The sequence below is a fragment of the Lissotriton vulgaris genome, chromosome 12 (genome assembly GCF_964263255.1).
Source record: "Lissotriton vulgaris chromosome 12, aLisVul1.2, whole genome shotgun sequence".
Taxonomy (NCBI): Eukaryota; Metazoa; Chordata; class Amphibia; order Caudata; family Salamandridae; genus Lissotriton; species Lissotriton vulgaris.
In genome coordinates, this window is record NC_141700.1 from 612,597,737 (window position 1) to 612,616,310 (window position 18,574).

Genomic DNA, 18,574 nt, shown 5'->3' on the forward strand with positions numbered 1-18,574 from the left:
TTTTCCAAGAGTCCCTTACTGAAAACTAGAGATTTCTCTGGGGGCGGAGCTTACGCTCCGTTCCCCAGGTGAAACCTAAAAAAGAGGCATATGTTGATCTTCTTGAACTCACTTTCATGAAACCAGTGTCAGAGGACCCAAACGACTTTACACAAACAGAAGAAACTCAAATTTGAGGAAGCTCTGATCAGCTAGATCAAGGGTTTACCATTTACTAGTCTGAACTACTTAACAAACCACCAGAATTGGGTTTACAAATATTGATTTACCTAAATAAAATATTGGGACCATACGGAGAGTTTGGGGGGGAACTACTCGAAGGACTATGACAAAGCCTTCCAATGAAAGAAAGTTATCAACAAGACCAGGTTTTGGGACCAGACTAATATTAATTTGTAGTCTTGCTGCATGATGCTAAAGAAAGGTGATGGTACTGGGTGTCACCCATTCTTTCAGACAACAGTTATAGGGTTGGGGAAAGAGACCGAAAAGGGGCATTCTGGGCTTTCAACATAAAAGCATGCCCAAGATCGCAGGGACCTACAAGTTCAAACACAACTGTTCATTATGTGGAACAGCAGGTCACCTAGAGTATAAATGCTTTAATAAATTCAGAGAACAGGGCAGCAAGATGTGAGCCAGTTGAACATCCATTTAGTAAAGCCCCCTATCTTGTTTCATTACTGGCGTTGACTCCATGGCTAAATTCCTATTCCCATCATGATGTGGCTTGAGTCGTCAGCTATACTGCGACTTCCATTACAGTTTCAGAATATCAGCCCCCAGGGTACAAGATCCCAGGTTTTCTAAAAATCAGCTGTCATTTGGTCTTGGCAAGGCTATTACAAGAAAGGAAAATTGAATAAGAACTGACATTGGGGAGAATAACAGGACCATTTGTTAATTCCCCGTACAATCACTTTGTTTGCTCACCATTAAGTTTGGGTCCCAAAAAAGAGCCAGGAGAATTTACGCTCATTCATAATAATCTATCCTACCCAAACGGGGAGTCTTTCAACGATGCAATTGACCCTGCACTTTGCTCTGTAAGGTATGCTTCCTTATAAGGGCCATTGGAGATATTAAGTGGGCTGAGGCATTGAGCCATTATGGCTAAAGAAAGCATGGAGTCAGCTTTCAGCCTCCTCCCTCTCCACCCGGATGATTTTCACCCGTTGGGCTTTCAATTTCAGGGTAATCTTTTACGACAAGCCTATGTTCATGTGGTGTTAGCTCTCCTGTGCCTATTTGGAGCTGTTTAGCACCTTTTTTTACACAGGTCTTCACACAAGTATCTGGGAACTGATGTAGTAATCAACTAGTAGGACGATTTCTTATTCCTGGGCTCCAGAGATTCAGAAAGGTACGCCAATGCTTTATCAGCCATCACTAAGCTTATGGGTGAGTTTAGATTATCAGTGGCACATTAAAAAAACTGCAGACCCAGCCACAACTCTAATATTCCTGGGGACTGAGGTGGTTTCCAAGAAAGGGGCATGCAGGCTACAGATTGAGAAAGTGTGAGATTTTAGATTTTTATTTAATTCTTGCTTAAGGCACACATGGTCACATTGCTACAGCTTCAGGTACTAGGGGCAAAACTCAGTTTCGCTCGCCAGATCATTCCAATGGGATGCCCTTTTTCTAAAGATCCATAGCACACACCATGTCATAGCTCAGGGAAAAACAACACAGAACACGCCTATCAGAAATCCTGAGGATTGACATGAGGCTCTGACTTTCATTACTGGAAAATTTCAATGGCCCATAATGTGGCCTGACCCTTTACAGTCAAACCAGAAGTTTGGGCTTTTCACTTAGACAGGAGGAAGTGTTGGTTTTGGCCCCATACCGGGACACAAATGGTGCACCTTCGCTTCGGCTGCAACAGAGGTTCCAGTCAAGTTTAGTAAAGAATGTTACTTTCTTGAAACTGCTTCCTATTGTAGTTAATTTACAAATCGGTCTAATAAGTTGTGCAATCAGTAACCTTTTGGTCAGATAGCATGACAGTAGTCTCATCTACAAACTTTCAGAATGCAAAGTATGAAAAAGCGCGAGAACTCGACAAGCGCGCACTTAGGGCCCGGCCCCCCAGATCCCCGCCACACCCCCATAGTCTGTCCAGTAGCCAGTTGGTTACTGGACATGAAGTCCTTCCGGGGCAACTTATGACGCACTTTCGACGGGATTCCACTGGAAGGGAGTGCGGGCCAGGATGAGCTATTTAACCCCAGGTACACTTCTGCGCGCCCTCTTTTTCCCGCCTTGGACACCGGATCAGGGATATTCCTTTAATCTTCCGTATTCAACCTCGGGCTCGTGTGGGGACTTACACAGCGCAGTCAGGCAGCGGAGTTTGGCGCCTTGTTGTCGGGTATCGGGATCTGCGAGGCGTCGGTGCGTTGCGGCATGGGTTCAGCGAAACTGAGGTGAGGTGTTGGGGCGCTGGGGCGAGCGGACCTGCGGGGTAGATTTTGGGTGATCTCCGCGGTGTTCTGGGTGGCCTGTTCACTGATCTTGTGGCGGGAGTCCGACGTTCAGGGTAGTACGCGTAATATAGTGTGGGGCGTCTAGAGTGGGAGCGGGCCCTTGGGGGTGTGTGGCGCGGATCCGGCAGAGAGAGTAATTAGAGCTGAGGAATGCCAGTCTGGTGCAGCGCGTAAAGTAACAGAGCGCACAAGGGGTACACATCGGATCCCGCGAGGATGTTCCTTGAGATCTGGGCCCGCTAGTTTAGTAAGGCGCGTATTGCGAGGAGCGCACGGGGGTGGTACGCATCAGATCCCGCGAGGACGTACCTTAGGTTCTGGGCCCGCTAATTTAGTACGGCGCGTATTGTGAGGAGCCCACAGGCGGCGAGGACATACTCCAGATCTGGGCAGCGCTAGTCTTGTTCGGCGCGTGTTGTGAGGAGCACACGGGGTTGCACACGTCGGAGTCCGTACCGAGGCCATATTTGGGATTTAGGAGCGCGAGGGCTTGGGCTACGCGTAAGTGCGATCAACAACAGCAGCAAGCGAACGCTAACAGGCAGGGCTGTTCACATCGGATTCGCGACGCCGGTTGGCGGACTTTAGCAGCATTAGTTCTTGCACAGCACATGCGCCTTAACAACAGTAACCAGCAGTCGATAATAGGCGGGAGGGTACGCCACGGAGCTGGCACAGCCATATTGCTGAATTTAGCGCGCTGGGCAATAAATAATTGGGGGAGTACATTGTGATTGGACCGAATTTTGTACATAATTGGGATTGTGGGGGCAACGCAGCAGAGGCAGCAGTAATCCTCATACAGGGTCCATGATGCCACCCAAGCGCAACCAGAAAAGAAAGGGAGGAGAGTCCGAAATTGCACAGCTGTTGAAGCTTGTGCTCGACAGATTGGGAAGGGTGGAGGAGGAAAGTGAGGAGGAACAAGGAGATGAGGCACCTGGGGCGGATAACGAAGGGCGACCGTGGTGGTCGATGGTCCCGCCTAAAGCAGCTTTCCCTCCCTTAGTTAAGAGGCCCAGGGTGATCAAGAAAGGGAGGGTTGGCACTGCTCCTGATAGCTCTCCCCCCACCCCATTCGCTCCAGTGTTGCCCGGGCCTAGGGCCCCTACCGCGCCAGTCCCTAGCTTGCCAGAGCCAGGGCTTACAGTGCCACTGGGGCTCCCAAATATAGTTCCTAGTCTGCCTATATCTGTTGTACCTGCAGCACCATTGCCCAGCACACTCCCCGTCACGCCCCCACACCTGTTACGGCGGTGCCTGTTCCCAGCAACCCCTCTCAACCTAATTTGATGCCCCCACAGCCAGTCAGTGCACCACCAGCTGAAGGGCGGGATGATGTGGCCATAATTTTAGCTGAGATTTGCGGTGTATTGAAAGCCTTAGCACCTGCCCCTATCCCGCCTGCCCCCATGGTACCCGTTGCGGTCCCAATGTTAGCGCCTAGAGCTCCTGATCCCCCCTGTCCCCGCAGTACAAGAAGGGGTCCCTGTAACCGCCCAAGGAGGGTAGTTCCTGTTTCCATGGGGCAAGCTGGGCCAGCGTTGGAGGGCGGGCCCTCTGCCACAGCTACCATACTGTCCACAGTAGCAACGCTGTTGGCACAATTAAGCACACCAGGGGTTAGTGCGACGGTGGCACCATGGGCCCCATCTGCAGACACAGGGGGGATGCTAGGCGAACTGAGTAAACAGGTTGCCCTCTTTGGCATGGCGCACAAGAAGAATTTGAGCATGCCTCCACAGGCGGTGGGTCATCCGGCCTCCGCATTATCAACAACAGCAGGATCCTCTGCAGGTAAGGCAGGGGAGTCTGGAAGCAAAGAGATAGATAAGGGGGGCGCTCCGAGTGGCGGCCATGAGCCCGTTTTATCCAAGCAATGTAAGTTGGCGACACATGTTACGCCAGAAACTAAGGAAAAAATTTGGAAGGGAGAATTTGTGGATATATTCTCTCTATTTAGACCCAAGAGAAGAGAAGTAGGGAGTAAGGAGAAAGAGGGGAAGGAAGGGTATTTTAGAGACAGGAAACCAAGGGTAGAGGAATCCATCACTAATTGGTTGTTCGGCTTCAATGTATTTTCCATTGTTATGATAGAGAAGAAGCCGGAATTAGCTGCACCCTTGATATGTTATGCTAATAAGATTTTGAAAGCACAAACAATGTATGGGGGGAGGGTGCTTGGCTGGACTACGATAGGGACTTTAGATGGTCCAAAGTCGAGGATCCTGACATGGGTTGGAACCAGACAGAAGTAAATGTATGGTTAGAAAGCGTCAATAATAAGGCATCCAAGAAGCAGCCCTTTCGGACTTCCCAGGGGGGCTCTGGGGACAAAAGGGGAACGTGTTGGGCCTTTAACCGGAAGACATGCACCTGGCCCCAAGAGGCATGTAAATTCAAACATGCATGCACATACTGTGGCCACCCTTCCCACCCAGAGTTCAAGTGCATTAGGAAATCCAAAAAGAAGGGGAGAGAGCCCAAGCAGCATTACCTTACCCACGCCAGTGGATTTGGGGAGGCTGGTTTTCTGGCTAAATCAGTACCCTCACTGGAAGGCAGCCAGGACTTTATTTGAGGGGTTTGCTACAGGCTTCCGCATTCAATCTCAGGGGGTACCTCCAGTGGGCTATTGCAATAATCTGTTATCAGCACGTAGGCACCCCTCTGTAGTTTCACTAAAGGTATAGAAGGAAAGGGCACTGGGGCGGGTGGCTGGCCCTTTCTAGGGCCCAGGGCGTTTATGGCTAAGACTGACATTGAGGCAGCTTTCAGGCTCTGGCCAGTACATCCCGAACATTATCATTTACTAGGTTTCCAGTTGAACTCCCAATTTTACTATGACAAGTGTATGCCGATGGGTTGTGCTGTGTCGTGTATGTATTTCGAGATGTTCAGCTCCATGCAACAGTGGTTGTTTGTCTTCAAAACAGGTCACAAGGAGGTGGTACACTACCTTGACGATTTCATGATCATGGGTCCCCCAGATTCAAATAAGTGTGGGCAAGCCTTGGGCAAACTGGTTGGGTTGTTTGAGGAACTGGGAGTACCTTTAGCCCCAGGTAAGACGATGGGGCCAGCGACTTGTATGTCATTCTTAGGCATTGAAATAGACACGGTAGAGTGGGAATGCAGGTTGCCAGCAGACAAAGTACAGGCTTTCTCGCAAGCAATAGATGCTGCCCTAGCAGGTCCCAAAGTCACGTTGCATCAACTACAGTATAGTACAGTATATACCTGAACTAGGTTTGCTAAAGGTGCTTATTTTGTTTTATTTAAAGACTAATACTGTGTTTAAAGCTAAGGATGTACCTTGTATTTTTGAATAAAGCAGCTAATGTCTGTGTCGTGTCTCGTCGCAAGTTGCAGGATTTCTGGCATTTCCATCTTGGGGCGGAGGCAGAGCATATTCCTTTTCCAAGACTACTATGAAAATTGGTGCCAAGCTCTACCACACATAAAAGTGGCGAGACTTGCACCTGTGACAAAACAGGCTTATGAACGGGCTTTTCAAGCTTATTGTACATTTACTTCATCCTGCACACAGGTGCAGCGTTTTTCCCTAGGTAGCTGGTTGGGCTTCACAGAACATATGCGGGCTGAATGGAGGTCTGCGGTATTCACTAGGCGTAAAATATTAGCGTTCGCTTCTACTCTGAGCTAGGCAGTGTCCCGGACCATGCTCATTCCTTCAAAATTAAAAAAGCCCTAGGGGCTGGGAGAGCCAAGAAGAAGCAGCCCTAGGCAAGAGGCACCCCATATATCTTGCAAACTGGGGAGAATCTTAGGAGTACTGCCTCTGTAATTTCACTTACAAAGTAGTACTATTTTCAGCAGCCTTTTCCTTTGCCTTCTGTGGGGCTCTCAGGGTCACCGAGCTGGTTGAGGGGGGTCCAAGGACAATATTCATGAGGAATTGTTACTCTGCCACAACTCCTGGCTGGATGAAGACCTGGTAGTCACATAACCACGCTCCAAGCCTGATCAGGTAGGAAAAGGAAAACAAGTGACCTTGCGGAGGATGTGAAGGAGAGTGGGGGCCAAGGCTGTCCGGTTCCCTCACTGGCTGAATTATTGCGTATATGTCCTAACAATAATGGTTGCACCTCCATGTTAGTCCATTGCATGCACAAAGTACCAGTTACGCAAGGTAATGCCCAAGGCCCTTTAGCTGACAAGCATAGACAGTGGCGATTATAACTGCCACTCAGGATGGGTGCTGCACCGTCGGCAGCAGTGTGTGGCAAGTCTTGGCACTGAGACGGTGATGAGGATACGGAGGTGGAAATCCAATTGCTATCGAACGTCCACCGCCATATGATTTAAGTTATGTCACTGGCTGCTTTTGGCTAGCGTGTTAATGGCGTCTTTTGCTACCTTGATTGGTCTTGGGGTAAACAACCTTTTTGAGATTTTCGTGGCTGAGATCACTACCCTAGCAAAGAGGTTCCTGGGGTCTGTTACTGTTTGATCATATATTGTCCTGCAAGGGGTATGAAGGTTGGTCATCCTTCAAATGGTCTGAATGAATCTGTTGGGCATCTAAAAAGCCACCTGAGGCACCTTTTTAACAACTTGGTTAAAATCAATCCCTTATGTTTACCTCAAGGGTACACCCCTTTTTCACAGGAATGGGGAACTTATCCACACAGGGCACTGATGTGTATCCAATTTAAGTTAAATTTGGGGTTGAAACACTTTTCACTGTCGTAGGAGAGCTACCTTTATTTTGGGGGGTGGGTGTGGGCAGGATGGTCAGGTAACCATCCAGACCTCAGGTGGGGTGGAGTCATGCTTGACCATAAACTGGTTGACACCTTTGCATTTCGAACCAAAAATCTGGCAAATTCTCGATTGATTGCTTTAAACCTTAACTCAAGTCGGGGCAGTGGTACTGCAGTGTGTACAGTATAGCCGGGAGACATACAATCCAGCGATTTTCCCTAGGCATCCGGTGTACTCACTGCACTGCCCTGGGGATGTGGGGAGTTTGGTGCTTGCGGCAGAGGAGCAAGATACGGCCATGTTGCCCAGACTTGTGCAAAGAATCTAGTGATAAGCAAACGCTACAAAGGATATGAATGCCAGGGAAGCAGAGGCGGGCATTACCATAACTGATAAACAATGGTTGTTTTGTTGTACCCAATTGGAACACCTTTCACCAAATTACCGACTCCAGTTAATTAATTGTAACTATCTACACAGATTATATCGTACACCTACACAGTTACATCGCATGGGCCTCCACCCAGACACAAACTGCTGGAGATGTGGCTCTCAGCAAGCCACCTTTATCCATCTCGCCTGGGAGTGCCGACCAATGGCACAGTATTGGCAATCAGTCGTTACCCACATAGCACATATGACAAGCCATCCCTTAATCTGCTCCCCGCTAGCCACCTTATTGGGATATGTCCTTGATTCACCCAAGGTAACTAGAAAACTCACTGCAATCCTGTTGCTCCTGGCAAAAAGGCAGGTGGCGGTACATTAGAATAAGAAATTGCCCCCCACTATCACAGAATGGGTCAGGGATGCAACTTATTGTAAAAATCAACTGTCACTCTATTGGGAGCTCATGCATAGCAGATCTCAGCCAAAAGACATTTGGAGCCCTTTGAAACCTGGTTGAGTACGAAGGGATAGAAGCATGTGGGAACAGATGATTGGTGGGACACACCACAAACCATATATAGTTTTAGTTATGGGTTGCAGAAGGAATTCCAATCAATGGTGGTGTGATGCTAGAAATGGTGTATATTACGAAAGCAGTTGTTACAAAATTGTCGTCATAAGAGGCTACGCTGTTAAGCCATAGACTAAGTGTGGTAACGAATGATGTAATAGGTAAAAGGCGGATGTTACTGTTTATATTCGTAATAACTTGTGTATATTGGTTATGCACCTATAATGTTACCTAATGTCATTGCAATATCATCTTAAGAACATGTGCAATGTTGTAATGTTTAACTACATGTAAAAATCTTAATTAAAAAAAATATATATATATTAGTATCCCATGCAATACAAAGTGAGCTAACAAGAATTCAAGAACATGTTCTGAGCTCCTGGGGGGAGGCCTATGGATTGAGAGTTAGTACACCTTCTTTTGATCACAGAAAAACTGTTACATTACTGATGGATAATTAGCTTGAGACTCTCCAGATACTAAACCAGGACCACTACATGAATTAAAGATTAAATAAATAAAGGGGATGGAGGAGGGAGCTTCTATAATGGCAGCAACACAGCTCAGCTAGACATGGAAGGGTTAAAATATTAAACAAAAAGGTAGGTTAAGTATACTTCTATACTAGAAAAACAACAGACATACACAAAGTGACATCTTGGGCTATTGGAGAAGCTGAATTCAGTGTGGGAAGAATTGACAGAGGCATGTCCACACAACCTGGATCACCAGATTTTGCCCAGAGCCACAAGGTGAAGTACGATTCCAGGATCTACTTACTGCCAGAGTCCAACAGACCCTGAACCACCAATTCGAACTCTGAGCTGATTATGGGACCTTCCCATAGCTGCCTGGGTCTTCCAGGACCAGGACTTCCGAAAGGGACCTCTTGAATCATTTGAATCAATTAGACCTTCTCGACAGACTCTTTGTGGCCCAACATATACCCCTTTTTCCTTACACTGAAGTCTCCAGAGAATGCTCTGATAGCACTTTATAACAAGCCTCCCCCCGACACCATAACGGATCACATTTGCCTACTTAAGCTTAAAAACTTGCATCTAAATATTTGCGTCAACCTCAGAAAACAGCAAGCTCAAATACTTCTTGTGGCATCATGAAGAATTGACATGAAGGCGAGCACTTGTATGTAATTTAACAAATGCATATATTTACTGGAGTTACAGGATGCTGCACATGACTAGGGAAAGAGTTGTGGGTAGGGTGCTTGAAAAACACGCATTTATTACTGAAGGACTCTGCATCAGCTACAGCCATATTTTCAGCACCATGTATTAACCAGTCGTTGGAGGAGGTGTGTGTGTGACATGGCACGTGGCTCCTCTAGAAAGAAGTTGTTCATTCAGGAGTGGTCATTGTGTAGATGGCTGCAGAAATTAATGTTTCTTGTATACACGCTGTCTCTTTACCCCCCTCCCCATTCCACTGCCAAGGTTGTTGCTATGCAACCAGCGCCTCCCTCCCCTGCATGGAAATAGAGGTGACCGCTTCCGACCGCTTCCGTTCCCAGCCAGACATAATGTGGACCAAAAAAAATATTTCTGGACACAGCAATTAATGGGAATTTGGCAACAGCTGGGCTCTGCACTCTAAGGATCTCGATCACAATGGGGGGAAAAGAATTAACACGCTTTGGGGTCGAAGCTGTGATGGGTTTGTAGGCGAGGGAGGTGGGAGGCGATCAGTGAGGCCAGCCAAAAGCAAGTGAGACCATGATGGAACTATGTCCAGTAGGAATAGGCTGCTCACCCGCTTAGCTCAGTATGCAGACCAGAAAGGATCATGTTAATTGACGTCCTCAATTCCTGTTCAACTGATAGAGCAGAGCGCCCACGGGATGGTCAGACAAGTCTGATGATGCCTTCCTCCAACCAACAGATATTTTGCATGCATCAGTAAGCTCTGGCAATACCTCTGCCCATAATCTTTTCCACTGGGGCAGGAGGGTGCTCTAGGCTTGTACCTCTATTTTGAGAGAGCTTTTTTTTTTAAAGTTGCAGGCAGGCCTAGCATGCCCCTTTTTTCTACCAAAAGATTTAGCCTATTAGTCGCCAGGCCTGGCTATGCCTCTGTCCTGAACGATAGCAGCAGAGCCTAGCGAGGCCCCTTTGACATATCCATCCTAGTCAACCAACTTAGACTTACAGAAAGAAGGCAGGGCCACTTGATAATCATTCAAGCCTGCCCTGTTCACATAGGACAGTATGTTTTCCCCATGAGCATCTCAAAAAGCTCCAGTTCTATGAATTGTGATTCCCGTCAGAAAAACCATTGTCGCTTAATTTGCTTAGAGTTGGCTATTGAATGGAACAAAGCTGACAGTTGGCTCCTAATTTTACATCAGTTTGGATATACATCCGCAGAAAATTGTGCAAAATGCTACTACACATGGGACACCAATTAGTAAGTATTTCTGCACTGAGACGGTCATTTCTATTTGCACTATTACCCACTGCTTCATAAACCAGCGTTGAGCATAGAAGAAGGATGTAAAAATATTTTTTGTAGAGCACAGGTTCCTGAGAAATTATCCGAAAAGCTGCTGGCTTGATTTTTTTTTAGGATTAATATTTTGCTACATGAAACACAATGCCGCAAATGTCAGTGTCACATCAAGAAATGTCCACTATTGTGAACACAAGCGAGAAGAATACTATTCAATGTAAGAAACGACTTTAAAATACAGGGCAGATATACAAAATGGTAATATGTTGCGCAAAAAAAATGTTTCCTCGGAAATCCATGTGGGAACGCTACACGAGCATATAGAATTTTCAGATATTTTTGGGAGTGGATAAATCTTATTCCAAATCAGCCTGCTGCTAAACAAATTCTGGAAGCATTAACATTTCCTTAGGAAGGAAAGGGAAAAAATTGCATGTCGCCAGTATAAATGCACACCTCTTTAGAATTCATGCCGCCAGTAGGTAGAACATCACCCACACTGTAAGCGTGCAGTTAGTCGTAATCATAGTGCAATATGTTCTTAATAATTTTTAAGAATGCCAATAAATGCAAAGTACAAATGCAACAATACAAATAAGAGAACTGTTTTCGAGTTTACAGTTTTAAAATATTAAACTACTGCCGATTTACTAGAATATGCAAAGACTTGAGTTTTCTAACAGCGGAAGCCTCCAAGTAAAACATGTAACCATCAGTCCTTATAATCAATTATATCTTACGAACTACAAATGTTTGTATGTCCATGGACACATTCATATCCTCCTGTCGGAGACGGGTCTGTCAGAGTGGTGCAATGAAAGCTGTGAAGCCCACCCCAGCCCCAGTGCGTGAGGGGTTCCCCTGGTTGCCTCTGGTGGGGGAGAAAAACGCTTTAGCTCCATTCTCAGGGAACAAAAGACCGGCAGCCGGGAAGGGGAGAAGGTTAGCAGAGGTTTTGCAGATCAAGAAGGAAAAAAAAGTGGCAACAACAAGTCAATTTTTCACCCTTTCCTAGCCGTGAAGAAGCTGGACTCTCAGACGACGCCAAACAACTTCATCCTTTTATACAATTGGACAATTTCTATCGATTTACTGCAAATAGAAAACAGAGCGGAACAGATCTATATAAGAGGGGCACACTTAGTTATAAATATACATTTGCAGCCTTAACGCACGATAAAAAAAAACATGCCGTGCACTGATTTTTCCCCTACAAGCGCTGTCAATATATCGATGGTTCGTTCCTTCGTCACATTCAGTGACCACAGAACAGAGGACATCACAGCGTGTTATCCTTGCACCCCGACCACCCGGAAGCAACGTCTCCGGCCGGGGCTAAAGAAGACCTGTCCATCTGCACCCGACTGCTTACATGTCAGTGGGGTGACCCAGCCGCGCATGAAGCAGTATGAGGGACACAATGAATGCACAAATCTCTCCGGAAGCTCCACCGAGCGGATTCTCACTGGACGACACCCCCAAACCTCGCACACCGGGGACGCAGCCTAATAGCTAGGTCACCAATAATGCACAAATGTTGTAACCACCCCGTGTGCGCTACAAGACCGAGGTGCAATATATATATATTTTTTTAAAGGATGTGGTGTGTATTATGTAGTAAAACATCCTTGTGTGCACAGTATTTGCGGCAGTGTATATGCACAGAAAGACAGGCAACTCGTGTTATAAAACAGACTATTTTATAGGTCTAATTCCGAGGGCTAGTGGACGTTCATTTGATTTTTTAAGACAACAAGAAAACGATTGCATTCAGAGTGGAGTAATACAACCTAAAAATAACCATGTACTCATTTTACATGAGCACTACTACAGGGCAAGATACATGGACCTCCAGATAGAGCACACCTCCAGCGAGGTGTGTGCAGTTATCCACGCCGGCATCTTTTACGCCAACTCCACTATCATCCTGGTATTCTGCAAGTAGCCAGCCATTTCACAATTCTCTGTACTCCCCCCAAAGAACACACACAGAAGGTAGCTAGTACTGGATAAGGACGAGGCTGCCAGAAACAGCCACAGTGCTTGGAGACAGCAAAGCCAAAAGTCACGCTCCAGCGTCTAAGGCACGGAGCTGCTTAACCTGACCAGCTATTTTAGGAGCGACCCAACATCAAAGATGTTTATTTCACCGGAAAAGAAGGGTCGTGTGAACAGTTTTCGATTGGCAATCTGCGGAAAGCAGGGGGAAACGTGCAGACTGTCTGAAAGTAAAGGAGATAGGCCAACCTCTTGACGCAGTCCTCTGAAGGGAAGGAATGCCAAGAGAGGGAGAGGGAACTCTTATTCCTCCACGAAAATGTTCATGAAGTCATGAAAAGATACATCACCAACTATACTCCTCCGGGGGAAAACTGGAACAATGTGGCCACTATAGTGTGCTGAAGAATCTACCCTTTGCAGCATTATCTGGTGGCCACACCTCCCCTAAAACGTTTACCGAGGAGTTAACTCAGATCAAGATCTGTGCAAGGACATCACTGACCGTATAATAGAATGATGAAGATTGTTGTGTCTGCACCAGTCTTCAATTAATATGGACAGATTCGAAATTAAATTTATTTTTAGGTTTATGCATTCACTGTAGTGACTTCTGCAATTCAGGTGGATAACAAGGTTACCATGATGTATAATTTTCTAGCTATTCGAAAGCTTAATATTTTTTTTAACACACATTGTCAAGTATTGTACTATATTTTAACAATACTTTTACAAAACACACAGCCTTTGACATTGTATTTATTAACACACCCATACACATCTTCGATGCTAGTAATGGGCAATAAGAAATGTTTTTCCCAATGTATAGCGTATAGGTATATGGCATGCTCTGCTATTTTTTCGGGGGCAATGGTTTGCCTTATATTGTCTGTTTATGGCGTTTTTTTCTCCCAACATTTATAAACTACCCCGTCCCTTGGATATTCATGTTTTCAGAACCTCTCGAAGTTACCCCTTGGGAATGGTTAATGTAAAATGTGGGTGAGAAGAAGCTACAAAACAAAATACTTTTGTGGCACACTTGTCAATCACCTTGCCTAACATTTTAAAATGCATGCAAATTAGACATTACTGGGAGGTGTTAAAAAAATGATTATCAGACTGACTAAAAAGAAACTAAAACATTCTAAGTGAAGTAGAATATCGCGGTACACCATTTGCTTAATCACATGTTCTATGGACATATGTGTTTAAGTTTCAGTCATGTTAAGACAACATGGTGGCAGAAGGACCGTTACAGGTTGTTTTGGTATTCTAAATGAGGTACTTTTTTGTGTCCCTACTTTTAAAATATTTTTTTAAGCACCAGTGTTAGACTGTTTAATTTGTACAAGAGAGATGCTCCACTCCAGGGGCACCATAGGTAGGAACAGCCTCTGTCTGCAGTCAGCCCTGTGTGACACAAGGAATGTTAATCCCACATGGTCAAGCCATCTGTTTTTACATTCTGCATTTTGTTCAGCTTTACTCATTGTTTTGCGTTCCGGCAGACTTGTGCTCATGTACTGGTGCATCAAGACCCTTCTTAACAGTAAAAGAAATGCTACGAGGCTCACACCACATGGGAAGCAGCTGTAAAAAGGAGGCTAGTGGTGGCCTGGAGGACTGCCAATAATAACTACCTTGGTAGTGGTGACTCATTTTGATCATGGGGCGCTGCCCACCCCTAAAGTTCTTCTTCCAGTGGGAGGGAAGGCTCAACCACCTTTAAAAAGGTGAGGTCCAAGAGTAGGGTTGCCTGTTTTTGCCACTGACCTACAACTGCCTCAGCAAGTGATTCTCTCCAACTATCCTATTACCTACTTCCTTCTGCCCTCTCTTCGTAAGGGTTCTTGTCCTCACCAGGCTCCGAGCTTCGTGCCTTGGCAATGTCCCACTTGAGCTAGTCGGTCTTCCCCTTTTAGAAGGAACTGAAAAACCAAAAGTTTTGGTAGACCTTGATATCATATACAGGTGGGGGGGCTCTTATTTGGTTTCCGAGGATGCTGGGCGGACCATGGACGGTATCAGACTATGAGCTCACAAAAACTGTGCATCTGGACTGTTACAGTCTGTATGGGGAACATCAATATTTGTATAGAAGTACAACTTGTTTATTGATGAATTCATTGTTTGTCAGTGTTTAACTTTACTGTTTGCACAATATATTCTTGTTAATAAATGCGGGTTCTGAAGTTCATCTTTAACCACAGAATTCTGTCTCAGATCAGTTCTTGTCTTGGTTGTGTGCCGCTTGGGGCCTCTCGGGTCCCCTCCTTAAGTGCACTTTGAATATTTATAATGTTCGAGACTTAGCCTTCATTTTACACTTAATTGTCAATACAAACCGGAACAAATTATTTGGGGAAGGTAGGCGGAGTTGGATCTTAAGAAATATTTTAAAGGCAACACAACAGGAGAGAAAAGGAAAAGGAATTAGAAGCCTACTGAGTGTCCGGAAGCTGCTGCTTCGGCTTGCAAAGGTATGACAAAAACTTATACAGAGGCTTCCTGAACTTTACAAAGTGCTCCTGTGCAGATGGAGCACAAGAGGTGGAAAGGAAAGGTGAAACCAGCAACCAGACAAAAAGATAGGAGGATAATTACACAGGATACACTAGTATGGTCTGGCCTCCTGCAACGGACCACCCCAACCTAAAGATCGTAGGCAATGTAAGGTGTTCGTGCAGATCAGATAGTCTACTGAAGTGGATACTTGAAACTGGCTAAACACCAGCCTCAGAAGACAACCCCCAAAATTACCCATCAATCACACACCTGGTCTATGCAAGAGGTCCCTTCCTCCAGCGAGAACCATACACCCAGGCAAACCTTGGCACTGAGAACCGATAGGAGCCTTTATCCTACCAGCATCTGTGATATGGTTGTGAAGCCCTAAAGGAACCAAGGGGTGCCAATATGTTTAAGAAAACAAAAACAACAAAAAAGGCATGGTTAGATTTATTAGTGGCCCATGTGCCCCCTCAAACACATATTTATTGGTGACTTTAATACGGAAACTAGGCTTTGTGTCTCACTTAATAAAAGGATAGGGAGTGCTCATTTATGACAACATTGCAGCGCACTTGTATTTTTGATTTTTTTAATGTGGCTTAGGTTACATAAAATAAATAAAACACATGCACAAAAGTCGGAGAGGTCGATGGGCCTCCAGGGCCAATACTGGGCTGCCGGCACAGGAAGACACACTGGGATGCAAATTGTAAATGTAATATAGCGCAGTCTGCCTCCCCAAAACCCAGAACCCCCCCCAGCTTTAGAGCGTCAGGCACTGCCATATGAATTTAGTTGATTTTACTTAAAAGGCTTTTTAATGCGCAGGCAACGTCCATGCCAGCCGTGATTCATGGACGTGTGAAGCAAAGTATGTATCGCAGCATTAAAGTGAAACAAATATACAATAATAAATATAACAGTGTCCACTTACACAGAAAAATACAGAATTGCCTCTGGTGCTTAAATAATGGGATAATACTGCATACACACACAACGCATGCGGGCCATCAGAAGCCTCCCATTGAGGTGCAACAGCATGTTTATTTTTATATTTTGTAGAGCGCAGCGGTCACCATAACAAGGTTTCTTGGCACTGGTGCCAGCTTTTTAACATTTGACAAAATTACATCAGGTTAGCTAGACTAAGACAGAACAGAAAATGGCAGAATATTTCAGTGCCTGCCTGCAGCCACAGTATAGGCCCTACAGTCAGTCATGAGGTGAGCCTTAGGTAAATTAAATGTAAACCTGATTTATGGCATTAACATTGTGGATTTCATTATAACCCACCTAGGAGGCACCTTGGCTAACCACTGGGTAGTCTAAGCTAAAATGCAACCTGCTGAAGTGACTGAATATCACGATGAGGAATAGAGAGCGGTATGACTGACGTAAGAATGTCTGGGGTGCCATAGCTAGAAAGCCACTTTACAAACCGTCACAAAGATCGCCCCTGTGTTGTCTAATTTTAACTGTTCAAGTCCTGCAGAATGCCTCAAGCAAGGTCTTGCCCGTCTGCACTGCCTCCAGCTCCTAATTCTTGTATGTGCGCCGGTAGGTCCCAACCCCCAGCTCGTCGCCATGGAAATGAACACAGTAACCACCAGAGGACGCTGCCTGCATCTCTAACCCATGTTGGCCGCCACAAAAGACCATTTGCATCTCTAAATCTGTCACCTACCAGAGAAGACCACCGGAATCTCTAAATGGCTTTACTCAGCACAGAAAACAGCCTGCATCTCTACGCCAAATCATCTATCAGAAAAGACTATTTGCATCTCGAACATTTTAACTGCTAGCAAAGAGAAGTACTAGGGAAACGAGAAGCATTTCTGACCCATGCGACCCACCAGTGAAGACTGCTGCATCGTCCCCAATTCCATGGAACAAAGAAGTTCATCTGCGCCTACATACCGTGTAGCCTACCAGAGGAGGCAACGAGCATGTCAAACCCACATCACTCACCAGAGAAGGCGGCCTGCATTAATGCCTCTGTGCCCACCACACAGAAGGCGAAGCACATATTGCTTGCTAATTAATACATGGGAGGACTCACTGTGTCTCACATAACACTTGAGACTGGAGAAAGGTTGAGAAAACTAGAGATTTACGAAGTGTTGGCCCTTGCTGCTCTACCTTTCGGTGTTTAGGTAGGCGCCTAGGACCGCGCCACAGACAGCATACGAATGACCAACAGGCCATTCGTCCTATGATGACATGGAGTTCTACTAGTGACATGATAATTGATAAATTAGCAGTCGGTAAATGTAAGCAGAACCTCTAAGGTAGAATTATTGGGGCATAATGCAGACAGCACGTACTTTTAAAACAAAAAAATAAAGATATTTCATGTTTCTAAAAAAATAAAAAAAAGAAGTGTTCATTACTGGTGAAAACAACATTGCAATAAATTATGTTTTTCAAACTAATGGTAGATGTGAAACAAAACACTATTGGCTCTTTTTTTAATTCTGTGATTTAAAAACAATTGTATTCAAATCCCATAATTCACAAGAATGACAACCTTCAGTGAATCACTCTGTATCCCACAAAGAGGGAAGTTTACATTTTACATGTAATATTCAAGGATGCACTATATTAAGGAGTCTGCTACGGCCTATTGGTGCAATATCGGGTGAGGGTGGCCTTTATTAAAGAGCTCTGCCTCAGTCTCCCGTTGCCAGTATTCCTCGGTATCGACACCCTTTACTTTTATCATTTGTATAAAATGATAGATTTCTTAATAAATGGAACATGTAAATATCACTTTAGACATACACTCAGAATATGGCTTTGTGTATGTTGCCGGCATTTCCTCAATCGTCTGTGCATCTCTAAGCTTGTACTCTATGTGAACTCTCCATCTGTCTCGCATTTGTTAGGATGGGAGTATTTTGAAAAAATCTTAGTACATAATGGCGAAAGTCCAAAGTGCTTGGTGGTGGTGGTGGAGGCGCAAGAACCTCGAGCGTTGCATGCCTGTTGACAGTGCCAGTGTCCTGGAGGCCTACTGAAAGACAGCTCGTGTGTGGTGTTGACCTTTTGTATAGGCCACATACCACACAAACATAGTCTTGTAGACGTGTATTCAGCTGTATAAAACTCTATTTCAATAGTCCACTGCAGCCTGTTTCTCAGCTCTTCAACAATGTAAGCCCACTGAAAACCGGTTCGTGGTGGGAGTCCCCAAAGAGTCCAAAATCCATTGAGGGGTGGAGGGCAAGTAAAAACCACTGAAAAGCAAACAGGCACCCGGATGACCGCTGGAGACAAGCCAGGCAGTTGAGCTTCTAAAAACTAACAAGTCTACAGGGTACGTTGCCTTATATCCCCAAATTCCCAATACCACCAAAAATGAAAAAACGCACAAAAACCACAACAATAAAGAGAAATTGTTTACATGGCGAGC

At 45.4% G+C, this 18,574-nt stretch overlaps 1 protein-coding gene and 1 pseudogene across 2 annotated transcripts in view; one reads left to right on the top strand and one right to left on the bottom strand.

Moving 5' to 3' along the window:
- ZFHX3 (zinc finger homeobox 3) overlaps nt 1-18,574 on the bottom strand; it is a 381,379-nt gene that overhangs the window by 356,730 nt on the left and 6,075 nt on the right. The gene's annotated exons all lie outside the window — the stretch shown is intronic.
- On the top strand, nt 4,202-5,073 carry LOC147677846 (uncharacterized; annotated as a pseudogene).